The sequence below is a fragment of the Onychomys torridus genome, chromosome 18 (genome assembly GCF_903995425.1).
Source record: "Onychomys torridus chromosome 18, mOncTor1.1, whole genome shotgun sequence".
NCBI classification, from domain to species: Eukaryota; Metazoa; Chordata; class Mammalia; order Rodentia; family Cricetidae; genus Onychomys; species Onychomys torridus.
In genome coordinates this window covers 23939188-23965492 of record NC_050460.1, presented here as the reverse complement: position 1 = coordinate 23965492, position 26305 = coordinate 23939188, and the positions used below count along the sequence as shown (strand labels likewise).

General features: G+C 36.4%; 1 pseudogene; it reads left to right on the top strand.

The window, feature by feature from the left end:
• The first annotated feature begins 16555 nt into the window (after positions 1–16555).
• Positions 16556–19281, top strand: LOC118569868 (annotated as a pseudogene).
• Positions 19282–26305: the final 7024 nt, after the last annotated feature.

The following is a 26305-nucleotide window of genomic DNA, read 5'->3' as shown; positions in this document are numbered from 1 at the left end:
TTATTTTTTTTTTTGTCTCTAAAGATGTACCAAATTTACAAAATCACACTTACCTGTGTAGTTCATTGCATATTTCTTTTAAGCTATTTTGAAGCTTCCTTTCTGTCCACATTTTGTCTTGACATTAAAAATGTATGCCTGTCTCAAAAAAACAAAACAAAAAATAATGTATGACTAGACACAGTATTGGTCCTAAACAAATCAACTCACTATAAGATAATGCTACTTATTCCACAAAAGAATATTCCTAGAGTTTTGACAAGGCAAGAGTCCCTCTGATATGATCAGAAAACTACATTGACCCATTGTATGAAAAGTTATGAAATGTGATGTGTGGTTACCCAATAGATTCAGCAACCCTAAAACAAACAAACTACAAACAATATCAAAATGTTATTAAGTGAGAGTTGTTTGTGCTTTATGAAACAGGACATTGCTATGTAGCCACAACTAGTTTCTAATTGGTTTTGTTCACCTGGTTAGTTACATACTTGTAGTGATCGTCCTGCCTCTGAATCAATCATATGAGCTGGTATTATGAGTGTGTGGCAACACTCACCTTGAGGAAGGACTTTATAGAACTATGATTTATTAATGATGATTATACACTGTTTTATTTTGAAGTAATCAAACAGGATCTTGGTGGCAAAGAGTGTATATTTGTATGCTAAAAAAGTCTAAACTAACTTTTGTTTGAACGTGTAGACCTACTACCTTATGCAGTCCTCATTTTTAAAGGTTACTACTTCTCTTACATTATGTCATGTTAAGTTCATTTTATCCTCTGTCATACTAATTAGATGACTAGTAATGTTATAACAGTCATTTAGAACAGATTTTTATTGTTCCCCAGGCCTTCTGACCTTCCAGAAGAATTCATGCAACTGAATACAACTGCACTGAAACTATTACTTATGAATCTATGTCTTAAACAAGGATCCCTAGGCACAACGTACTCTTCTTCAAACTGGACGTGGGTGTTGTTGTTTGTTTTTTAGTCTTTTGCTATTTGGCAGGCGGCTGCCACCTTGCTCCCAAGTAAATCACACATGGAGGTTTATTCTTGCTTATAAGTGCCTGGCCTTAGCTTGGCTTAGTTTCTCGCCAGCTTTTCTTAACCTGACTGTCCTTTGCTTCTGGTTTTCTTTTTCTCTTAATTCTGTAAATCTTACTCTTACTCTGTGGCTTGTTGTGTAGCTGGATGACTGCACCCAGGAATCCTCCTCCTTTGCTGGCTCCTAAATATCTCTTTCTCCCAGATTTCTCCTAAATATTTTCTCTGCCTGCTAGCCCTGCCTATCCTTTCTACTGCCTTGCTATTGGCCTTTCAGATCTTTATCAGACCATCAGGTGTTTTAGATAGGCACCGTAACATGGCTTCACAGGGTTAAACAAATGCATCATAAACCAAAGTAACATACCTTAAAATAATATTCTACTACACCTGGGATTGCTAGACCCTGTCCCATAGAGCATATTGGCCATAGTAATGCTTTTATTCTTCATCTATTTTCTGCTTAAGTCTTTTCTCAGTTTTATATCTTAGCCACTTGCTTATATGCTGTCATACATTTTTTTTTTATTTTTCCACTACTGCCTTTCAATCCCATTTCTAAATTTCAATTTCTACATTCCTTCTTCTAATATACCCTAATCCATACATACAAACTATTGTGGGAACCATAAGATGGAAATAGCTAATTTTTGAATTTGTTTGTAATCTTATTTGTCAGTTCATGAAATCATTCTATATGTATCTATTCATGTGTACTTTGGCATCTTCACTGTTTGCCTGTGATACATGTATTACATACATATGTGCATAAGTATATATTATGTAAATATATGAATAACAAGTACATGCATGGAGGTTTTGTGGATGCATATGTTGTGTATGTGTGTCAGTAAGCTTTACAGATTCTAACTATCTCTTTCTCTCTCTTGTGTATCTGTCTGTCTACCTCTGCCTCTTCCCTTGTCTTTCTTTTGCTCTCTTCTCTTTTTCTTTTTCTATTGATGATTATTTATCAATGAGAGCATTCCAGTAACATCTACCATGAACAGTTGATGGCTTGACTCATGAATATCATTAATTATAAAGCCATAAGACTTTCCAAAAGTTTTTCAAGTGTTAGGTTAAATATATATTATGCAGAAATTGTTTTCCATGAAATTGTGTCTCCCTCCCAATCACCATGCACATTTCCACTATTGAAGTTTTCTTGTATTATTACATATTGATTCCTTATTTGTTTAAGACGATGTTTGGTCATGCCGCCCCAGATGGCCTTATACTTACTGTGTGACTTACACTGTCCTCAGACTCGCAGCAATCCTCCTGCCTGAGTCTCCCAAGCACTGGGGTTACAGTCTTGTGCCACTACTCTCAGCTAAGGAAGTTTCTTTTTCTATATACAGGCTGTGTCAAGTTTTGTGCCCTTGTAAGTTTCCTAGGATACCTGACCTGTTTGTATCATAGATATATAGATATGAATTTATAAAATTGCTATTTAGTTTGAACACTTCAAACAGAAAAGTTGTTATTCATAAACAGAGAATGAAAATTCATTCACCCAGTAAGCCAATGCCCACAACATGATGTATTCTAAGCAATATTCTGAATAATCTAGTGTCTGCAGATACTGAAGACTGCTCGAGTGTGATCATTTCTGCTTTGTAGTCACTATTGAAACCACAGTTATCATTCGGGAAGAATTTGATATTAGCCTTCGCCTGACTGCCGCTTGCAATCCTTTCCTCACTGCTGATGCCATGGATTCATGGAACTGCTGGAAGTAACATGCTTCTCATCCATTTCTTTGTGCATCAGCAATGGAAAAACAGTAGTTTTGTAAACAAACAAGCAAACTTGATATTCTATGGACTTATTCTGTTGTCATCTAATCAAGTGTTTTGTTTTCATTAGTATTTTTTTCCTAATAGCTTTCAGAGTTTTAAATTACTTGTAAAATGAAAGGGTAAACTGAAAAAAAAATGCAACTTTTTTTTACTAATGTCCAGAAGAAGAACTAAATATAAATTATTGTTCTACTAAAAATCTAGTTACTGTTTTTTTAGGGATTTTCTATCATTCTCTAATATCCAGGAAACTAAAATTGACTGTAAACTTTGTGTTTAAATTAAATCTTGCAAATATATGACAGTAATACTGCTTTTATTTCCAAATCAAGAAAACATTTTCTTTTAAGATATAATCCTATGTATCCATTTCATGTTAGAAATAAATGGTATTTTATTGAGTAATAATTGTTTTAAAATAAATTTATTTTAGACACTTTCATGCATGCATGTAATTTCAATTATATACATACCACTAGAATCCCTTTTCTCCCAAAACCCTTTGTATTGTTGTGTCATTTTTTTATTTGTGAATGACTGATTTTAAGGATGTATGTTGGCTCATTTCCTTGAGAATGGGCAGCATACTAGTGGTCATACCACTGAAGATAATAACTCAAACTCCATGCAAAATAATTAACAGCCAAGAATGATATGAACTTCTGATCCCATATCTAAAATTATTTCTTCAATAATTTAATGTGCTGTAAGAAAAATTAAAGCATGACTATAAACAAACCATTCTAAGCTGAGTTACAAGTTGAAATTTATTTTTATCCCTGTATCATATCTCATGCTTTTAATCAGCACTCGAGACATTGAGGCTGGGGAATATCCATAGGTTAAGGGATGAAAACAGTCTTCCCTCACAGTGAGTTTCAAGCCCATGCTATAATCTGAGTTTTAAGACAAATCATTGTGGATGTATGTTATCACACTAAATGTTGGTGGTCAGTAAAAGTTCTACTTGTTCTTTTGCATATACACTTTGACACTAAGTTGGATCTTGAAAGTGGTTCTGGCTATATTGGCATCTAAGGCAACTGTGAAGATGAGCATGAACTACAGGCGATGTAAACAAGAGGGCCCCTAGCATCTCTAGTTATGTTTTCTGTGACAGTAGTCATGAAACAGTGTGTTGCAGATGGTACCTCCTCTATCAACCTGAAGCAGAATCCCCTGGTGCTAATAATGAGCATAAACATGTCAGCCTGAAGTCCTCTGTTATATTTCCACCCAGGTAAACTTAGCCTACCTGACTTAGATAACTACCAATCATCATGCAATCTTTTTCCTCTCCTCAACCCTGTCAGGTGTTTTCCTGGTTTATACAACTACACATTACACAATATTCTTTTTCTGTCTTTACTCCTGCAAGCATATTTTCTAAATCTAAACTGAACCTGTCACTTATGCTTAACCTCTATCGTGGTCATGGTATTAAAGGCCAGCATGGTTTGTTACCCATTTATGATGATAAACTATCTAAATCAGTGTATACAGTTATCACCACAGACTGTAACATAAATTAAAGGATGAAAGCCTGGTACTAATCTGCTTCCTAGTTAAGAATCTTCATTACTTTCTTAATTCCTTAAAAAAATCAAGAGTTAAACAGTAAAAGCTTGTTCTCTTCAGGTTTGTCCACTTTATAATCCCCAATTTTCATATTGAGTAAAATGGTTTTTATTCCTGGAGTACAAGTTGATTCTCCCTAACTCTTCTTAGTTAACTTCTGGTAGGGATGTTTAAGAGCTTGAATTTGAGATTGCTCTGAATCTTGATGTTTGGCAGTGACAATGAGCATCCTAGTTTACTTTATTTTTCTATAGTATTTTTATTTTATGATTAATTTAATTTCACATATCAGCCACAGATTCCCCTGTCCTCCCTCCTCCCACTCCCTAGCCTTCCCCCACAATCCATCCCCTATTCCCACCTCCTCCAAGGCAAGGTCTCCCCTGGGGAGTCAGCCCAGCCTGGCAGTCTCAGCTGAGGCAGATCCAGTCCCTTCCTCCCCACACTAAGGCTGAGCAAAGATCCAAGGCTGGCAGAGCCCAAGGTGGAGCTCCAGGAGTCCAATTGATAAGAGAGAGGTATGAGCAAGAGATGTTGAGACCATGGTTAGAGGAAGCACAGGGACAAATAGCCAAACTAGTGGAGACACATAAACTGTGAACTAATGGCTGAGGAGCCCCCATAGAACTGGACCAGGCCTTCTGGATAAGTGAGACAGTTGATTAGCCTGAACTGTTTGGGAAGCCCCTAGGCAGTGAAGCCAGGACCTGTCCTTGGTGCATGGGCTGGCTTTTTGGAGCCTGGGGCCTATGCTGGGACACTTTGCTCAGTCTACTTTACTTTAAATGTCGACCTATGTTTTCAGGCAGCAGCACTAGCGGCAGCAGACTTGGTGCCTCTACGTTTTGTTTAATTGAACTGGGCAACTATGAGAGCAAGTCCCAGCATTTCCCATAAGTACTTCTTGCCCTTTTCTCCCGAACATTCTCTGTCATGTGTCCTTGCCAGCACAGTATGTGGTTTTCAGAAATATTGTCAACTGTTAAGTAGAGGTTCTTGAATTTCAGTTAAGCCCTCTAGGAATCTGAGCAGTCTAGGCCCTGTGGACTCTATGGTTTGATTTACATAATATCCATATGTAATCAAATACATACCATATTTGCCCTCTGGGTCTGGGTTACTTCACATAAGTTGATTATTTTCTAGTTTCATCTACTTGCCTCCAAAGTGCACGAGTATATTATATAGTATTTATAAATTATTTTTAAGATTTCAAGAATTATTCTAGGTGATGAAGAAAATGACTAAAGTATCATTTAAATTTAATTTGATAACAACAAATATATGGGCTTTCTAGAACCTATATAGAAGATTAAAGACCATTTAAACACAAAAGTAGCATTGCAAATTGTAAGAAGTATGTGTTTTTAAATACTGTGTGCATTTTAATCACATTAAATAGTTTTGAGTGCAGTGTCCATTGTGTATTATGTAATTATTTCAATGTGAGAAGGTGATGTGAAAATGTAAATAAATGGAAAAAATAGACCTGCCTCTGGAATAAACATCTTTAAATAAATAATCCATACAATCAATCTTTAATCCACCAGAGGGTAGACATTCTTTGAGATTGGTACAGTAAAATCAAATGAGGCAACAATGTAAGAGAGATGAACTTGGGTCTGAATTTGCCTAATGAGCAGAGCATAGGAAAAAACAAAACAAACAAACAAAAAAACAAAAAAACAGGGAGAGTACACACATCTAAAAACCTGAATGTGCAGCTGGAAGGTGACTGTAGACGCAGAGACCATAATGTTTACTAATTCTTGACATGAAGAGAGATTCCATGCTGGAAGCCTCATGTCTAGGGATCTTCAGGGCACACTCACAGAGTAATAAGCAAAGCATGTGAGATGTCCTTGCCTCATCTCCTAGGGCAGTAAACTTTTATGTGGAGTATTTCAATACAACTTGACTGTATCCTATCTGCCTACTCCCCAGGACCCACACTTTCTTGAGCCCACCATTAAGGACTTCAATATTCTCTAGCCACTTTCCTGTCACATTCTCAAACACCATGTCACTCCAGCAGTGTACAGCTTATGTCATAGCATAAAGAAATGAGGGAGGGTATGTAATAAAGATCTGGCCTGAGGGCTGCTGCCCATGCAAACCATGGTTTTCATATCAAGGAGAGTAAGAGGTAGTTCATTCTGCAGCCAAATCTGTGTGTCCAATATACAGGAAACCTGAAGTCGGTCGCCACAGGTTCCGTGTTCCAGTGTGGAAGCATCTTTATGGTGATTTACAGTAACAGGACAAAGAAAGCCAGTTTTAGAATCTATTCTTGGCTACATGAGCTGAGAGTTTATAAGACTGAGTCACCAAATGTCAGATAATGTAGTTAGCCTCTATACCGGCAACACCTAAACTTTTCCACAGGACCGCAATTCTAATCTATCAACCAATCTTGGCAGACACAGTTTTCTTTTGTTTTTTTTCAAGAATTCTGGTTCATACTAAGAATATCAGTATTATTGATGAGTTTTCCTATGTTCCTTGAAGGCTGGTGTCTTTGTAGTTCTGATTCATGCCTGAGAGTACAGAAATCACTATAAAATATCAAAGGCTTTTCAGTCATATATGAAAATGCTTACGGTTAACACTATTTTGACAATAGATGGACTCAGCTTTCACGGATTTCCAGTTACACAGGAAACTGAACAAACAAAAACAATGAAACCCTTTGTTCTTGGAAGTTTGGTGTATCTTCCACTTCTCTTTGTCAAGGAACTCTAGTACTCTTCTACAAATGATTTTAAGTTTTTAATTGGACAGAGGTGTAAAATGGCTTTATTTGAACTAGAATTCAACTTCTAACCTTATTTATTTTTTACTATACATAATCTCCTGAATTACAGCCCAACAAAGAATATGAACCACACAGTTCTGTAGCTTCTAACAGTGCTGCTAACATACTGCCTATGTACATCCTGAATTAAATCACCAGCAAGGCATCTTCCAAACACATCTGCCTTGTTCAGACTTCAGAATGGAACACTGACCTGTCTTGTTTGGGGTTGTTATTTACTGTTTTACCACCATTTCCTTATTCCTAAGCACTTCACATGCAGAGTAAACACATGCCTCATCAATCCCCTCCCAGAGTGGGCCACCATTTGTTATGGATGGATCCTTATGAACATAACTGTTCTGTCATATGGTAATGTCTGCCATTTTTCAAGAATTTGATCCTATTAAAAATTACCCCGGGGTGGAGAGATGGCTCAGAGGTTAAGAGCACTGACTACTCTTCCAGAGGTCCTGAGTTAAATTCCCAGCAACCACATGGTGGCTCACAACCATCTGTAATGAGATCTGGCGCCTTCTTCTATATACATAATAGATAAATAAATCTAAAAAAATAACCCTTTAATGTTTTCCTTGTGAAATAATAATAAAATATACAATTAGAAGTTGTAAGGAAGAATAAATGAATATATTCTATAGCATCATAAAGAGAGTATAAATGATAATATATTGAATTATCTCACTTCAAACATTGCAAATGCATGGGCGTCTAATCCAAGGAAAGCTCCAATAATGTATTAGCTGTTCATCAGAGATTTCTGTGCAAATTCTAGCCAATTTTTTGCTGCATAGTTAAGAACATAACATACTTCTTAGGATATTGTCAAAGGATTAGCTAGGGCAAAAACGTAAGGTAGTTTAGATATGATATCACGTTCCCTGAATTGCTCAATTTTCAACTCCTTCATTCACTCATTTCCACCTTGATATCCTCATGAACTTGGTGTAGAAGGGAAAGTAACCATTTGAGGGTTATTTCTTAGGGTTGAGTGAATAACACACGCATGCACACACGCACACACACACATGCACACACACGCACACGCACACGCACACAGGTAGATTTCTTTATGATGCTTTATATAACTAAAGCATTGGCATTCTTCATCCGTTCTCCACATCTGTCAGTTCCACAATGTTATATTATCTGTCTTTGTAACTGACTTATAGATGCCCTTGTACTTACACTAAATCTAGCTCTGTGGAGTCAGTAATCCAAACTCTCCCCTTTTATATAAGTTTCACAACATTGTCTTATATAATTTGATATTCAGAAAAGCATAAACTTATGATTCAGTTGGTTCTATCAAATTTGAAAAAGTTCTATTCATTGCTTTGCATCAACAATTGTGGATGTCCATTGAGCAGAAAAATTATCTCTACATGTTCATCACCTACTGGTTAAAAGATTTAGATTTTTACCACCCTTCTTTCTTGTTACTTCCTTAAAGTGATATCTAGTCACAAAATAGGCAAAGATATAGGACCTCTCCTACAAGCTTTTCTTTTTCAAATATATTTAAAATGTATAAACTAGAAAACAATAATAGTATTTTTTTTTGGGGGGGTGGTTTGAGACAGGGTTTCTCTGTAGATTTGGAGCCTATCCTGGACTAGCTTTGTAGACCAGGCTGGTCTCGAACTCACAGAGATCCACCTGCGTCTGCCTCCCTAGTGCTGAGATTACAGGCATGTGCCACCACTGCCAGGCAATAATAGTAGATTTTAACCCAAGCCATATTTGGAGAATTTCAACATTGGCCAGTAGATGACAATTTATAATTATTTCTTAGATTTTTATCATTTTATATAATAGTATAACATACCTAAATGTCTTTTATAAATTACAAATCTTGATATTAAATTATCCAGAAGTTATGGAACCACACCCAAGGTTAACTTGAGCAGCTTACACATAGATGTTTTCCCACATTATGGATGAATCCCATTTATGACCTGACAAAAAAAGTAGCAATATCAGTACCAGCAATCCTAATAATTTCTGCATCTTAGTTTATGAATTCAGTAGTATAAAATGCTAAAAAAAAAATCCTTCAGTAAAGCTGCATGTAATTGTCTGAATCCCTGAGGCTGCATTCAATTTTGCTTGTTTTTCAGAAAACTCCAATACCAATAAGAGTACAGTTTATTCTCTGTCTCATGCTGTGTTTTTTGATAATAAGAAATGGGCCCTGCCAATGCTTTTGATGGATGCTAATTCTATCCAGGAGACATTGTTAACCTTTATTTCACTGTGAGATTATCAAATACTTGAGAGCTAACATGCACTAATAGCTTAAAATGACTTTTTCCATAAAATAAAATGGAACTGTGTGTTAATCTTTCCTGAAATAAAAGTTTATAAAATTACAGCTGCTTCACCAAATGAACATGTGGTTAAATGTCAAATGGGAGATTTTTTTCCCTTTCTTGACCAATTAGTAGCAACATACCAATGTTGAAGTAAACACCACAAGATATAATGAATGTTTCAAATTTCCATGAATAGAAATAACTAAACTTGTAATTACTTTCAAAAACTGTTAATTAAACACCAGCACCTGTTTATATGCTGTCTTGGGATTGTTTTTATTCCATAGCAGTATATATAATCTTGATAAGGAGGAAAAAATAATAGCTGTGCTGTTACAACGTAAATAAAAGAAAATGACAAGAACTTCTGGATACTGATTGGTCTGAATCAGTAGCAGTGTGGGTGCATCAGTTTTGCATCAAAATAGATGTACACTGAAGGATATAATTACATGTTTGTAGTGGAATTTTGAAATCTTGCTAGTGTTTTGTTTATTTCCATTCCTTTTAAAATGTGAAATTAAGTAGAAAGGTACGATTCAAAAAGTTCATACAAAATGATTTCTACTAACTAAAAATAATAGAAGTATTACTAATGTTTGGAGTGTGTTTACCATTACGATTTTCTGAAATGTACTATATGTTTTAATTATGTTAATGTACAGTATTGAAATAGAATAGAAACATAGTATGTATGAAACATAGACAGTAACACATAAGTTACAATTAAAATATATATACTTTTTCCATGATATTTATCTCTTAAATTTTGAAGTTATCTATATTAATAACCTGTTAAGTCAAATAATTTATAACTCATCAAATACTATCCATACAGATTGAATAATCTTTGCTATACAAAGTGATTTGCTTATTCATTAACATGTATTTATTGAGGTCCTATTATGTGTCAAATACTTGGAGGAAATGGAAAATACTGTACACTCTTGGCATCATTAGTTCTCATGCTTGTGCCTATACAAATTAAGAAAGGTGAAACCTCTGTCATAAAGTTATTTCCATATTTAGTCCATTAGTTGGTCAACATGTAGTTAAGTGGGCAAGTGCATGTTGTGATGGTCTCAGGAAACATAAAGATGTGTCACAGATTAAGTGCACAGCCTTTGTAGTGGAATCACAAAATTGAAAACTGTGGAGCTGACAGTTTTTCCAAGGACAATATTATTTTATAAATATGACATTTACTTGGTTGTCTTTGTTCCATTCAGATAATAAGGAGAATGTGTAAAATACAAACTGTCTGCAAGCACTAAATCATTCTGTAATGAGAACAATGAAGATCAAGATCTATCAAAAGACTAATGAGAATTCACTGAAAAATTTAACCGCTTGTATGTGTCGGACTCCCATCCCTCCAGACCTAACTGAGTCATGATTACCATATAGAGATGCTGTACTAGTGATTATTCTTTCGCTTTGATAAGATACCATGACTTAGGCAAGTTATAGGAGGTTGCATTTATTTCATATTTACAGGTTTCGGAGGTGAGTTCATGATGGAGGAGTAGAGGTGCCAGACAACTGGAGAACAGCCGAGAGATCCCCTATTGAAAAGCAAACAGGGAACAAGGATCTACGTGAAAATGGCATGAGTCCATTGAAACTCAGAGGCTTACCTCTCATCCCCCCATGACACAGCTTCTCTAACGACACCACACCCTCCTAACCCTCCCCTGATGGAGAATATTATTTTAAGGTGTGTTACTTTTGTTTATGGTATTTGTTTAATTCTGTGAAGCTGTGTTACTGTGCCTGTGTAAAACACCTGTAATAAAGTAATTAAAATAAAGAAACAGTAATAAAGAACTGGCCAATAGCAAGGCATGAGAAAGGATAGGCTGAGACAGCAGGCAGAGAGACTGTATAGAGGGAGAAATCTGGGAAGAAAGAGAGGAGAAGAGATGGAGGAGTGATAAAATTGAGGAACCAGAGAAGGAGAGGTCTCCAGGGGCCAGCCAACCACCTACACAGCAAGCCATGGAGTAAGAGCAAGATTTACAGAAGAGAATGGGAAAAGCCCAGGGACAAAAGATAGAAGGGATAAGTTAAATTAAGGAAAGCAGGTATTCATAATTAAGAAAAAGGCTCTGTGTGTGATTTATTGGGGATCTGGGTGTCAAGCCACTGAAAAAAGAGCAAAAACCAACAACATTTCCCCAATTCCACCACCTAAGAACCAAATACTCAAACAAGAGACTATGAAGGACATTCTCATTCAAATCAGCTCAGCTGGCAGCAAGAAAATTGCTATCATGCTTCAGAAAGTTTTGATCTTTAAGAAGTACAAACATGTGTCTACAATTTAGGTTACATGACTGATGGCATTCCGACCAGAATATGAACCACAGAGAGAAGAAAGACCTTTTATACCTGCAAAGATTATTAAATTCTTTACAGGTCAGTGACTTTCAGTCCTCCATTAGACACAAATGACAGTCGTTTAACACATAGGACAATATCAAGAAGATTCACGTTTTCATCACTAGGCAAGAAAGAATATAATTTTAAAAAATTTTTTCTTATAGTAATTTGTTGTTGAAAGTGATTTTCTTGTTATCACTTACTACTATACCTTTCAAAATATATTTCACCTGAGAATATAATTGCTGCAAAAAATGACAGAAAAGTAGCTTTCGTGGTTAAGCTGTAACAATTAAAAAAAAAAAATACATCACACTGTCTATTTTAATTAACCCAAAGATTTGTTTTTGTCTGTTTTTGGTAAAACTCCAAGGTTTTTTCTTTGTTCGATTGTTTGCTTTTATTGAGCATTGTTAAAAATTGTCCAAATAAGACAGAAATATTTTTGGTTAGATTTGTTTATTTCAATACTGTGAAAAATAATACAATCGAAAGTTCAAAAAGTAGCAGCATTTGAAAAACACAAGAGCAATATTATTTTTCAGTTTTCTATATACAATTTAATCTTTGTATAATACACATGGGAAGTAAGAGCAATTAATAAACTGGAAAAATTTCTAGTGATATTTACAATGAAGTATTTAAAAAGGATAAAGTAATGTCTATAATATATTTAAAGTTAAGTCTGAAAATAAAATTTATTAATATAAATAAAGTGTATCATGTATATATTGATTCATATAAGTATAAAAATCCATCAATGGGAAGATCTATTCACAGCAAAATATTTTTTATTTTTGATACATTTGAAATATTCACAATAAATTATTGAAATATTTATAGAGTAGGCAATGAACATGATCAAAATTTATTGCATTAAAAATTAACAGTAATTTATAAAGAGAAAAATACCTTAATATTAAAATATTCATTTTAATTAAGAAAAGGGAAATATTCCTAATTAATTGTTTTCTACATGCTGCAGTACATTTAGATATCAATCAAAACTACAATGTTTTGAAAGTCACCATCAGAGATTTTGAAAATACATGACCTCGCTCCTCAGTCTAGTCCTCATCACCAACACCATTGACCCAGGTTGCAAGCTAGCCTCCAACATCTGCCCAATTCCCTTCATCTAAATTCTTCCTTTATGTGTCTTTCCATGGTGTATGAACCATTCTGATGCTCTAACTCTCCCAATTCTCTGCCTCTTATTTCCTGAAAATGAGGGGACCCACCTGCTAGACCCAAGACACAGGCTGGCTTTCTTCTTGTCTGCTAGGAAGATCGCACAGAGTTCTTTAAAGAGAAAATGCAAGTGGACAACAAACATTTTTAAAGATATTTAACATCCTTGGCCATTGTAGAAATTCAGGTCATAAAATTTCATTAAGATTTCATGTTACCCTAGTCAGAATGTCCATCATCAGGCATACAAATATCAGTGAATGCTGCATGGTTGTGGATAATGGGGTACCATTTTTGCATTGCTCTTGGAAGTATAAACTAATGTAGTTAAGTTGGAAATCAATCTTGAGGGTACTAGAAAACCTAGAAATAATAAATGATCCAGCTGTACTCGTCCTGAGCATATACCCAGTGAATCTCTATCCTAATACAGAGAAATTGCATGAGCATATATATTGTTGCCCCATCCATAACAACTAGTAAATAATATCAGACTAGTTGTCTATCAGCTTGTGAGTGAATGATGAAAGTGTAGTATATTTTAAAAAACATTTTTGAGTTATAGAAAAAGATACAATTATGAAATTATCAGATTCATGGGTAGAAGTGGAAATAGCAATTTTGAGTGAGATAACAAAACCCAGACAGACAAATACCGCATGCTTTCTTTCATATATGAATACTAGGTTTGCCTGTTCTCATGTATATTTAAACTGGAGAACTCACAGAAGTCAGGAGGCTAGCAAGAGGATATGGGGACATTGCAGAAGTGGAAATAGAAGGAATACAGCCAAAAGGACAGGAGAAGAGCACTGAAATTCCATCTAAACAGCCAATGAAATCAAGCACTCAAACCAGCTGTGGTTACTTACCCTATGTTTGTACCAGACAATCACTGTCAACCAACATTTCAGCATAGGTCAGAAAGTTTATCAGGGGATAATACACTTCAATGCTAAATTATTTGCCTCTGATGGACTGTATGAGGGGAGAAGCCATTATCTTCAGCTGTGTATGACTGCAAACTGTAGTGCGGCAATACATAGTTTCAATCTTATGGGCACACAGACGGACCTGGCCAATCACAAAGGAAAACAACCACAACAAATGTGAAAAGTGAAAAGCAGATAGGTAGGAATGGTCAACTTAAATTGATGATTCCCTTCCATCCTCACATAAATTAAAGCTAGAGCTAGAAGCATATAGTAATTCAAACAAAATGTACAAGTTTACTTATTGAAGGACTCTCTTTTAATTTCTGAGTACAATCATGGTGATACCTTTTTTTTCACAGCGTTCCCCTGATTAGGATAATAATGAGTTATATTTTATTAACCAAAAATATACTTATATATACTCAAATATATAGAGAGATAGCTGTGTGAATTATTAGTAAAATGGTACTAAAATGTTCTTAGTTTATATTTTAATATAAGTTTATATATGTTTAATGTATATTTACATATGCTGAATATATGATTGAATTCCTTCTGTAACATTTAATGTTAATTTTTTGAGGGATCTGAATTTTTTCTCAGTGACATAAATTTAATTAATTTTATATAAATTGTCCATCACCATTTACAATAGCCACAAATAATATAAAATACTGTGGAGTAACTCTAACTAAGCAAGTGAAAGACCTGTATGATAAGAACTTTAAGTCTCTGAAGAAAGAAATTGAAGAATATATCAGAAAATGCTCATGGATAGATAGAATAAACATAGTAAAAATGACAATCTTACCAAAAGCAATCTACAGATTCAATGCAATCCCCATCAAAATCCCAACACAATTCTTCACAGACTTGGAAGGAACAATACTTAACTCTATATGGAAAAATTAAAAAGCTAGGTTAGCTAAAAGAATCCTGTATAAAAAAGCAATCTCTGGAGGCATCATGATCCCTGACCTCAAGCTCTACTATAGAACTATAGTAATAAAAACAGCTTGGTACTGGCATAAAAACTGACATGTGGACCAATGAAATCGAACTGAAGACCCTGACATTAATCTGCACACTTATGAACACATGATTTTCGACAAAGAAGCTAAAACTGTACCATGGGGGCGGGGGAAGCATCTTCAACAAATGGTGCTGGCATTACTGGATGTCAACATGCAGAAGATTTCAAATAGATCCATATCTGTTGCCATGAACAAAACTGAAGTCCAAGTGGATCAATGACCTCAGCATAAATACAGTTACACTAAATTGATAGAAGAGAAAGTAGGAAGCAGGCTGGAATGAATTGGCACAGAAGATCACTTCCTAAATATAACACCAGTAGCACAGACAGTGAGAGGAACAATTAAAAAATGGGACCTCCTGAAACTGAGAAGCTTTTGTAGAGCAAAGGACATGGTCAATAAAACCAAATTACAGCCTACAGAATGGGAAAACATCTTCACCAACCCCACATCTGACAGAGGGATGATCTCCAAAATACATAAAGAATTCAAAAAGCTAGACATCAAAATACTGAACAATCCAATTTAAAAATGGGCTACAGAGCTTAACAGAGAATTCTCAACAGAAGAATCTCAAATGGCTGAAAGGCATTTAAGGAATTGCTCAACACCCTTAGTCATCTGGAAAATGCAAATCAAAACAACTCTGAGATACCATCTTACACCTATCAGAATGACTAAGATCAAAAACACTGAAGTTTATGTTGGGGAGGATGTGGAACAAGGGAACACTCCTCCACTGTTGGTTGGAATGCAAACTTGTACAGCCACTCTGGAAATCAGTATGGCAGTTTCTCAGAAAATTTGGAAGAAGTCTTCATCAATACCCAGTTATACCACTCTTGGCATATATCCAAGGAATGCTCAATCTTACCACAAGGACACATGCTCAACTATGTTCATATCAGCATTATTCATAATACCAAGAACCTGGAAACAACCTAGATGCCCCACAACTGAAGAATGGATGAAGAAAATATGGCACATATGCACAATGGAGTACTACTCAGCAGTTAAAAATAATGATATCATGAAATTTGCAGGCAAATGGATGGAACTAAAAAAATATCATCTTGAGTGAGGTAATCCAGACTCAGGAGGACAAACATAGTATGTACTCACTCCTAAGTGGATACTAAATGTGAGGGAAGGGATGGCCAGACTGCAACCCACAACTCCAGAGAGGCTAGCTAACAGGGAAAGACCCTAGGAGGGACACATGGATGACCCTGTGAAGGAGAAGTGGATGAGATCTACATGAGTGGACTGCATGTGGGGGCAGTTGCAGAGGGTGAAGAGTGGGGGATGAGAACATGGGGAAATGGGAGGGTCAAGCTGGAACAGGGGCGGAGTGGGAGGGCAGGGAGGATGATGCCATCGTAGATGAGGACATCATGCTAATAGGAAGAGGCAGGGTGCTGGGGAGGCTCTCAGGAATCCCCAAAGATGACCCCACCTTGGCCTGTTGGCAGTGGCCCAGAGGGTGCGTGGACTGGTCTACTCTGGTGACTGGTCTAGCAAATGACCTAGCTTTCATCATAAAGCCTTTGTCCAGTGACTGATGGAGGCAGATGCAGAGATCCATGGCCAGGCACCAGAATGAGCTCCGGGAATCCAATTGATGAGAGAGAGGAGAGATTCTGCAGGCGAGGGACGTCGAGATCATGAGGGGAAGAAGTGTAGAGATGACTGGCCACACTAGTGGAAACCCATGAACTGTGGATTGGAGGCTGTGGAGCCCCCATGGGACTGGACTAGGCCCTCTGGATACGGAAGACAGTGGTTTGGCTTGAACTGTTTCGGGGGCACCCAGGCAGGGGGATTGGGATCTGTCCCTGGTCTATGGCCAGGCTTCTGGAATCTGGTTCCTGTGGTGTGACACCTTGCTCAGACTTGGTGCAGTGGGAAGGGGCCTGGACCTGCCTAGGCTCAGTGTGCTGGGCTCTGCTGACTCCCCATGGGAACCCTGGTTTGGTTCCCAGCACATCACGTAATATATAATCATTTGTAAGTCTACCTCTAGGGGATCTGCTTTCTGGCCTATGTAGGCACATGTAAATACACATACATACATCTAATTAAAAATAAAATAGGTCTAACTGGGCATAGGGACACAGGCCTTTAATCCCAGCACTTGGAGGCAGAAGCAGGTGGGTCTCTGTGAGTTTGAGTCCAACCTAGTCTACATAATGTGTGTTAAGACAACCAGAGCTATATAGTGAGATCCTGGCCTGAAAAATAAATAAAATAGAAATAAATAAAATTAACCTAGAACTGTCTTTAGTATTTAACTAACAAAATTGAAAACATATCATTAAATTTATGAACATTTAAATATTTGTGTTACATCCTTAAAACAGACTACTATAGTTATTTGAAAGAATGGTCTATATGTATTGACAAGAAAGAATGTCAAATATGTGGTGTGTTTCAGATTAGCATTGTAAGATTTTATTTCATAAAATTAAGTTATGCCTGAAATGATCTAGAGAGCTATACTCTACATGTGATAGTAGTGAGCAGTGAGGAATTACTTTGTAAATATGATCTCAGTATACAACAGGAGGGTGGTGGTAAGCAAGGTCATGAAAATAGACTGGTAGGGGAGCCAGAGAACATCCTGAAAGCTAAAGCCAGGCACAGGCTGGATTGGGTTTGGCCACTGGTTTTTCAGCTATGGTTATACATTTTACTCTCAACCTTTGAGAATCATTAGGGTTTTATAGGTATCCTTCTCCAGCGTTATGGGGCAATATTAAAATGCTGCTTCTCTCATTTGTCTTTATCTGAGAAGGAGGTGTGGAGTATCATATTTTTCAATGCATACAAAAAGGAAGTGGTTACCACCAACACTGGCTACAAATCTTTGCAGAAAAGACTTCAGAATCATTGGAAGATTCATAGCTTTAAAGATGGAATCACATCTGAGAAGTTAATTGGGATGAAACTATGGATTACAGATGGACCAAGGGAAAAATTTACTGCAGGTGAGTTTGAAGTCCTAAAGTACCTTGACAATGGTGGGGATATCCTTGTGAAGCTGGGAGAAGGGGGAGAATCCAGATTTGATACCAATATTAACTTTCTTCTAGAAGAATATAGAATCATGGTTAGTAATGATGCTGTGGTTAGAAATGTCTGTTACAAGTATTTCCATCCTAAGTAGGTTCTGGTTTCAGATGGAGTGTTGAACGGGGAAATTAGCTGCAGGAAAGGCTGTGCCTGGAATCATGAAGAAAGCAATAGAAACAATGCCCAGGCTCTCACCTTCGTCTCTACCATTTTGGTGCCACATTGAGTGTCATGACTGTTCTGTCCATAGGCTCTGTCTGCTTCCCACTTAACAGACCCATTTTGGCATTCTATCACTCGAAGAATCAAGGTTGGAGGCTGGCAGTGCCTGGCTTGCATCACATGTTCACTGACCATCACTTGGATAAAGAAGAAAATAGTAAAGTTATAGATGTTGTGTTCCAGTGGCTCACAACAGGAGACATCCACCTAAACCATGTGGATGGAGGACCCAGAGATTTCTGACTACACAATGGTACCACATACCGGCACCCTTTCAGAGCAGCTCTGAGTGTGTCTCCAGGAGGGCGGTGAGAACCCTAGTGACTTTTCCACCCTCTTTGACCTGTCCATTTACCAGCTGGATGCCACCTGCTTCCCCAAGGTCATCCAGGCTCATGAGGAGCTAAATGTGAAACATGAACCACTCCAGCCCGTCCAACATCAGTTTGAGATGCCGCTGCCAGCTCTTCAGCCTGCAGTCTTCCCTCTCTGTTTCCTGGAGTTACCACCCCCTCCCCTGGAGCTGTTTGATGTAGTTAGATGAGACAATCTCCTCTGAGAAGGCACGTCTTGCTCAGATCACCAACAAGTGTACTGATGAAGACCTCAAATTCTATGTCAGAAAGTGTGGTGACATTCTTGGAGTAACCAGTAAACTTCCAAAGGTTTGGCAAGATGCCAAACATATCCTTGAGCACATCTTCTTCCAAGTGGTCGAGTTCAAGAAATTGAACCAGGAAGCCCACTGGCATGGCGACCTTTCAGGTAATGTCATTCATGTAGATTTTACAACATTCATTAGTTCTGCAAGTACTTACCAAGTGTCTACCAGTGAACAACATATGATGATCCCTTTGAGAATGGGACTTATATTCTAGCTGGAGGGTCCTAACACATAGTAGCAGAGCACATAGGTAAGCACTTAGTGGACTAAAGGATGGTAAGTGTTGTGTTGTAGAAAAATTGAGCCAGGCCAGAGGGATCCAGTGTTCAGTAGAGTGAGCAGAGTTGGCTCAGTGCACATGGATGCCAGATGCCAGAGTCTGGGGTGCCGTTTGCTCCAGAGTCTTCAACTGTACTTGTGTGACACATGGTTCCTGTGGGCAGTAGGCAGAATCCCCATCCTGGAGTTGTGAAAACTTCATCCTTGGGTTAGAATACACCATCAAACCAGCTAAATCCCTCTTGTCACAACTAATGGTGATCCTAAATGTCAAGTTAATGTTCAAAATACCAAAGAGTGCCTACTTCAGGCTCTGAACTGAAGTAAAATAAAATAAAATTCAAAAATAAAATAAATAAATAAATAAATTAGCAACTATTCAAATTTTGTGTTAGTTACTGTGAGACCTCACAGGATTCAATACACAGTTTCTTGTAAGCACTGACATTATGTACTTGTTAAGGCTAAGCAGTTGCTTTCTGTTACTTTTCTTTCCTATTAAATTTTAAAACACTGTTGGAGCCAACAGAAGCCATACTTACTTCTATCTAAGCTTATTCTTTTTTAACTTTAAGCCCTTTATGCTCTTGACAACTCTGCAAAATTCATCCTAACAGATCCAATACAACAACTAAAACTCCTGACCTAACTTTTTTTGCAGTCTAATCTGAATATCTTTATCTTTATTAAAACATTTTCTATTACAAAATTTTATCATGATACTATATCTCCTTTTCTCCATATTTTGTAAATAAACTGATTTGTTATAGTTCTCTGAGATAATCTACTTGAAATTTAATAAAATGCAATTTATACATTTAATTCTTATAATGTCAGGACAAGTAGTACAACAAAAATCATATTATTTAAAAATGTAAGTATATTATTCAGAATTTATAATCTTATATTTGATTTGATTGTAGAGATGAAAAAATCACCACTTTTGAGGTGTAATTAGAAAATATAGTTGTTGCAAATTTATAATTCCCCTTTGGTACTAAACTCTAAATACAAAAAGCAAAGTGACTTTCTATGGATTGGGAAGGCAGCAGTAGATAACATGTTGTAATTATATTTTCACATCCGTATTTTCAATTGCATATTTTGTTTTCTAAGGAATGAATCTCAGTCTTCTCGAAGTCTCTTGCTTTGGAGGAAGTAAACACATTTGATAATTTAAAGGATAGAAAGGTATACAAAGGAAGTAAGAATAATATTAACATTTAAGAACTGTTTAAAATTTAATCTCAAATTAAATTGTACGAACCATCTCACTCTTTTTAATATGCTAGCTGGGTTTCTTTTGCAATATGAAAAAATTACAATGATAGTTTCACATTGCTTTAACAGGAGAGTCCCATTTGTTCTAACATCATTTCAATTATATTGAATATGACCTATCTTTTCAGATATCCCATTATCTCACACTTTTGGAAAGGTTCAAATTGCCACCTAACAGTGGGTTATAATATCGTATTTAAGTTTCATCTTTATCAGATATTTTATAATACAATTCAAGTTCATAATTCTTTTCATTCGAAATTAGTCTTAAAAACCTCTCAAATGGATCAATTTTTCTAAGTATACTCTAAAAACATTTAGTCATTTGAATGAAATACACAATCAAACTGGGTATTATTATAATAAGCAAATTATATTTATTTAAATTCCTATGCCAATAAAATTCATCAGCCATAAATCTTGTCTACCTACAGACCTGTTTAGTTAATTTCAATTTAGCCATATGGGCTACAAATTATATACAAAATATTATAAACTATAATTTGAAAAACAAAACTTTTAGGACATTGAAATCCAAAGTCAATAAAATATAGTATAGGAATAATATTAACACATTTACAATGATTTGAATTTTGTACATGTAAAAAAGCTGTTGCCAGAAGAAGAGCTAAATGAGTTAATGGCTACTGAGTGAGGGAGAACAAATTTTATTAATTATATATTTTTCTTTTTTTAATTAGGTTGAGGCCACAATTCTAAGGTATCAGACCTAAAGAAATGAAAAAAAAAATATATATATATATATGATTTATCAATTTATACACATGCACACACATACACACACACACACACAAACACACACACACACATATATAATTTGGCTAAGAATGTCCCTATAAGATTACAGATTTGAGTACTTTGTCATGAGGGAGTGGCACTATTTGAAAGGATTAGTGGGTATGGAGGAAGAGTGTCATTGGGAATGGACTCCCAGTCTTCAAATGTCCATGCCAAGCCCAGAGTCTATTCCTGCATCAGCAGAGCAGGATGTAGCTCTCACCTACTTCTCAAGCACCATTTCTACCTGTGTGCTGCTATGCTTCCAGGCATGATGATAACAGACTAAACTTCTGAACCTGTAAGGAAGCCCTAATTAGATGTTTCCTTTTATGGGGTGTCTCTTCATGGTGACATTGTCATAGTGTCTCTTTACATCAATCAAACATAATTAATTATCTTTCTGTGATAAGACATCATTATCAAGGGCAACTTAAGGAAGAATGAATTTATTTTGGCTTGTTCTGCTAGAGGAATATGAGGCCATCATGGCTAAGTAAATGCATAAAAGCAAGCAGCTGAGTGCTCCCAACCCGAACTGAAATCATGAAGAAGAAAGAATAAACTATAAGTAGCATTTTTAAACTTAACAGTTGCTTCCAGTGACATACTTCTTACAGCAAGACTCCTTCACACAAAAGTTCCCAAGAAGGACTTCTTACTAGAGACGAGAGGCTTTCAATACTGAAGCTAATGATATACATTTTATGTGGCCTCCATAGGCCACATGACTACATCATAATGTATTTAGTCCAACTTCAAAAGGCCACATAATCTTGTACATTTGAGCATTTCATTCTCATTTGGTGGCAATGATTATGGATATCTAGGTGGTACCAACTGGCTGAAAAGCATGGGAGCAGACATGGAGAGTAAAATGGTTTTCAGCTCCTCATTTTCTCTCTGTGTCTTCTGCTTGCCACTGAAGTTGTCCACTTCCTGCTTCAGTAGACCTGCCTTCTCTGTACTGTCATGATTTCCCACCGATTGGACTCCTGTCCCTCTGGAAGCCTAAGTCAAACACGCTACCCTCTATAAGTTGCTTTGGATGTGGTATTTAATCACAGCAACAACAAAAAAGAAACTAGCAAATACACAAATAAAATATAGAAAAGAGGCCATATAAATTTGAGACTAGGTGATCGTGGTTGAGGGGACATGGGGGAGAGTTGTAATAGAAAGTATGCAAATAGAATTTTCATAAATGAATGCCTCAAATAAAAAAAAAAAGTATACTTAAAACAAGGCATGTAAATGTCAAATTACTTTAGTACATTTTATGACAGTTATGTAAATATCCAGTTGGTTATGACTAAGTTAAAATACCCTTCAATATTAATATGATTAATTTTACAATAATGATAAAGATTATGATCTTTGACATTATAATTCATGTTGAATACAATTAAAGAGCTCTTTTTTACAATTAGGACATGTGTGCTAATACTATACCCCTAGGGTTATCCTACCATGCTTATCATTAAGATCATCTCAACAAGAGGAAAATTACACCTGGTACTTTAAAGCCAGCCAACTATCCAGGGCTAGTAAAGTCATAGATCTTGGAAGACATCCTACAAGCACCACTTACTAAACTAGCATAATGCCTATCTATATTCTAAAAATCTCTCTTATAGGCACATATAAGTGTAGTCAGCAACCACATCAAAGAATTTTTTTTTTATTTTTGCAACAGAGACCAATATAGAAAGCCACAACCAACTAAAAATTAGAGTTATAGGTCCCAATACTAGTATATACAACTACAACACAATGCTGTCATCTAAAGGCTCAGGGATCATTGTAGACACAGAGTGTTGGGGTGAAGAGAAGAAAGGAGTGGGGTATGAGTTGGGGGAAGGTAAGAGCCAGAGGATTGGTGAATTTACTCTGAGATTGTTTCTACTAAGAACTTCAGGAACTACATTCATCAGTCTCACCAATAAGACTAAACAAGGACAATAGACATGATTATGTGAATGGAGAGAAAGTCCAAAGATCTCTCAGTCCTACACACAAAAGAAAATGACTGCCAATGAGAGACTGCTGTAAAAAGGAGAAATAGTCTTACTCAACAAAAAGCACACCAATTGGATATTTAATACCAAATGGTTAGAATTGAAAATGTGTACAAGTAATATTATACAGCCTAGCAGGTTGTATTTATGTATTCAAGAATATATACTTAAATACATATACATAATGGTGCAAGAAGAATTCATCATAAAGGAGGCCATGAATTTGAAAGAGAGATGGGAGGGATTTATGTTAATGTTTAGAGAGAGGAAAGGGAAGGGAAAATTATATGATTATTATATAATCTCAAAAAACAAAAGAAATAATTCAAAATTGCATTTGAAGAATGAGTATATTGACTTTAAAATTTGTACAATGTATTTTGACATAAATATTTTATACAAACAGATAATTAATATAATATTTCATAGTAAATGTATGGAAGTCTATGTGAATAACACAACTCTAGTTTGTAGTTAGTCATATCACTTACTATTAGTTTGTGATTTTTGTTATTTTTGTTTCGTTAGAAGGGAAAAGGTGGTATCAAATAAAAACAATTTTGTAAAAAAGAAACAGAAGGGTTAGATCTTTATGTTACAAAATTCTAAACAGGCAAAGCTTTACTTTACACTCTTTTTCTTGTCCTTCTCACTCTGGGTGTCATGGATAGATTTCACAGCTTTGCCCAAGCTAGGAAAGAGCTCCATCCCCTCTTCTTGGTTTCTTGAGATGCTGTCACCTTGTGCAACTCAGGCTGGACTTCAGATCTGAACCCTCCTGCTTCAGAAGGTGATTGATGAGATCACTGAGTGAGGGACTTGCACGTGTGCAGCATACACTCTATCTCAGAACTCAGTTCTTAAAACATTCACGTGTTAAGAAAGATTTTCATTCATTTTCAACGCCAATCAAAGATCCCCCTCTTCCCTCCTCCTGCCCCCTCCAGCCCTTCCCCAACCCACGCCCCACTCTCTCCCAGCAGAAGGCAAGGCCTCCCATGGGAAGGCATATCCAGGAGAGGCAAGTCCAAGCCCTTCCTTCTTCTTCAAGGCTGAATGAGGTATCTCATCATAGGCAGTGGGTTCCAACAAGCCCACTCATGCACCAGGGATGGATCCTGATCCTACTGCCATGGTTCACCCAAAGCAGATCAAGCTACACAATTACCTTGTCATGCAGAGGGCCTAGTCCAGTCCCATGAAGGCTCCACAGCCATTGATCCAACTTTCATGATTTCCCACTAGTTTGGTTTGGTCCTCTCTGGAGGCTTCCCCATCATGTTCCATGCACTTGCTCATAGAATCCCTCTTCTTTCTCTCCTACTAGACTCCTGGGGCTCTGCTGGGTGTTTAGCTGTGGATCTCTGCATCTGCCTCCATCAGTCTTTGGAGAAAAGCTCTGTGATAACAGTTAGGGTATTCACCAATCTGATCACTGGGGCAAGCCAGTTCAGTTCAGGCACCCTCTCCACTATTTCTAGTAGTCCAAGCTATGGTCATCCGTGGGGATTCCTGGCAACTTCTCTAGCACTGAGTTTGTCCATATCTCCATGATATCTCCCTCTATCATGCTATCTCTTTCATTGATTTCCCACTCCACCCCTGTTCCAGCTCAACTATCCCATACCTTCATGTTCTTATCCCCCACTCCCTATCCTCCATTGCCCACCCCTGATTTTAGTGGAATGGCTTTGAGTTTCTCTCCATTTAATTTCATGTTGACTGTTGACTTGCTGTAAATTGCAAAATAAAATATATTCCTTGTATTCCTGATCTCTCCAAGACCTTTAACATGAAGGGGTGCTGGATTTTGTCAAAGGCCTTGTCAGCATCTAATGAAATGATCATATGGGGTTTTTTTTTCTTTCAGTTTGTTTATATGGTATACTACATTGACAGATTTTCATATATTGAACCATCCTTGCCTCTCTGGGATGTAGCCTACTTGATCATGGTGAACATTTTTTTTTTTTTTTTTGATGTGTTCTTGGAGTCAGTTTGCCAATATTTTATTGAGTATTTTTGTAGTACCTCAGTAATGTCTCACAAAATAAGATTTAGAGTCTCCACAATTCTGTTTTATGGGCTCCATGTGATGATAACTATCTTCTGAAACAACGAATGACTTTCTTAAAACTGCATGTATAAAATGGAATCCTGGATCCAAGCCAAATCTGTTTTCTGAATGCTGAAGAGAAGGTGGGCTTCTTCAGCCAAGAGAAATTGGGAGTTCCAATGTTTCTGCATTCTGTTCTTCAAGTAGAAACAAAGAACACTTGTGATGAGGCAGAATTGCAGCTAGTTTAATGTGAATGACCAGAAGAAAAATGGAGGGCAAGATATGGAAGAAAGAACTGACAAATTATATCCAATCTCATATCTATATTCTACCCTTTTTTTGTCCTTTTGTCAATAAAACTTTTGGTCCATACTTAATAAATTTTATCTAAGGCACAAAATACAATTATTCTTTCTATTTATTGCTACTACATAAAATAAAATACAATCCTATTTTTGTTTGTTCGTTTGCATTAAACAGGATATTACTATTTAGCATTGGTTTCCTGAAAACTTGCTATGTAGCCCAAACTGGCCTACAGTTCACAAAAGAAATCTTGATTCAAAAATGCTAGGATTAAGTATTGCTTCTATGCCAGAAAAATCTGTGATAAATAGACCCCTTTTGAAATTACAAGATATTTATCATCCATTAAACTATTCTAATACATCTCATTCTTGCATTTTTTAATAGAGTGACTTAATTTTCCAAAACCAAAGAAGCAGAGATTGTTTTCCTACATTAGCTATTAACGCCTAAGAATATCAACCCATCAAGTGAAGTCACAAAGAGTGAGTATGTAC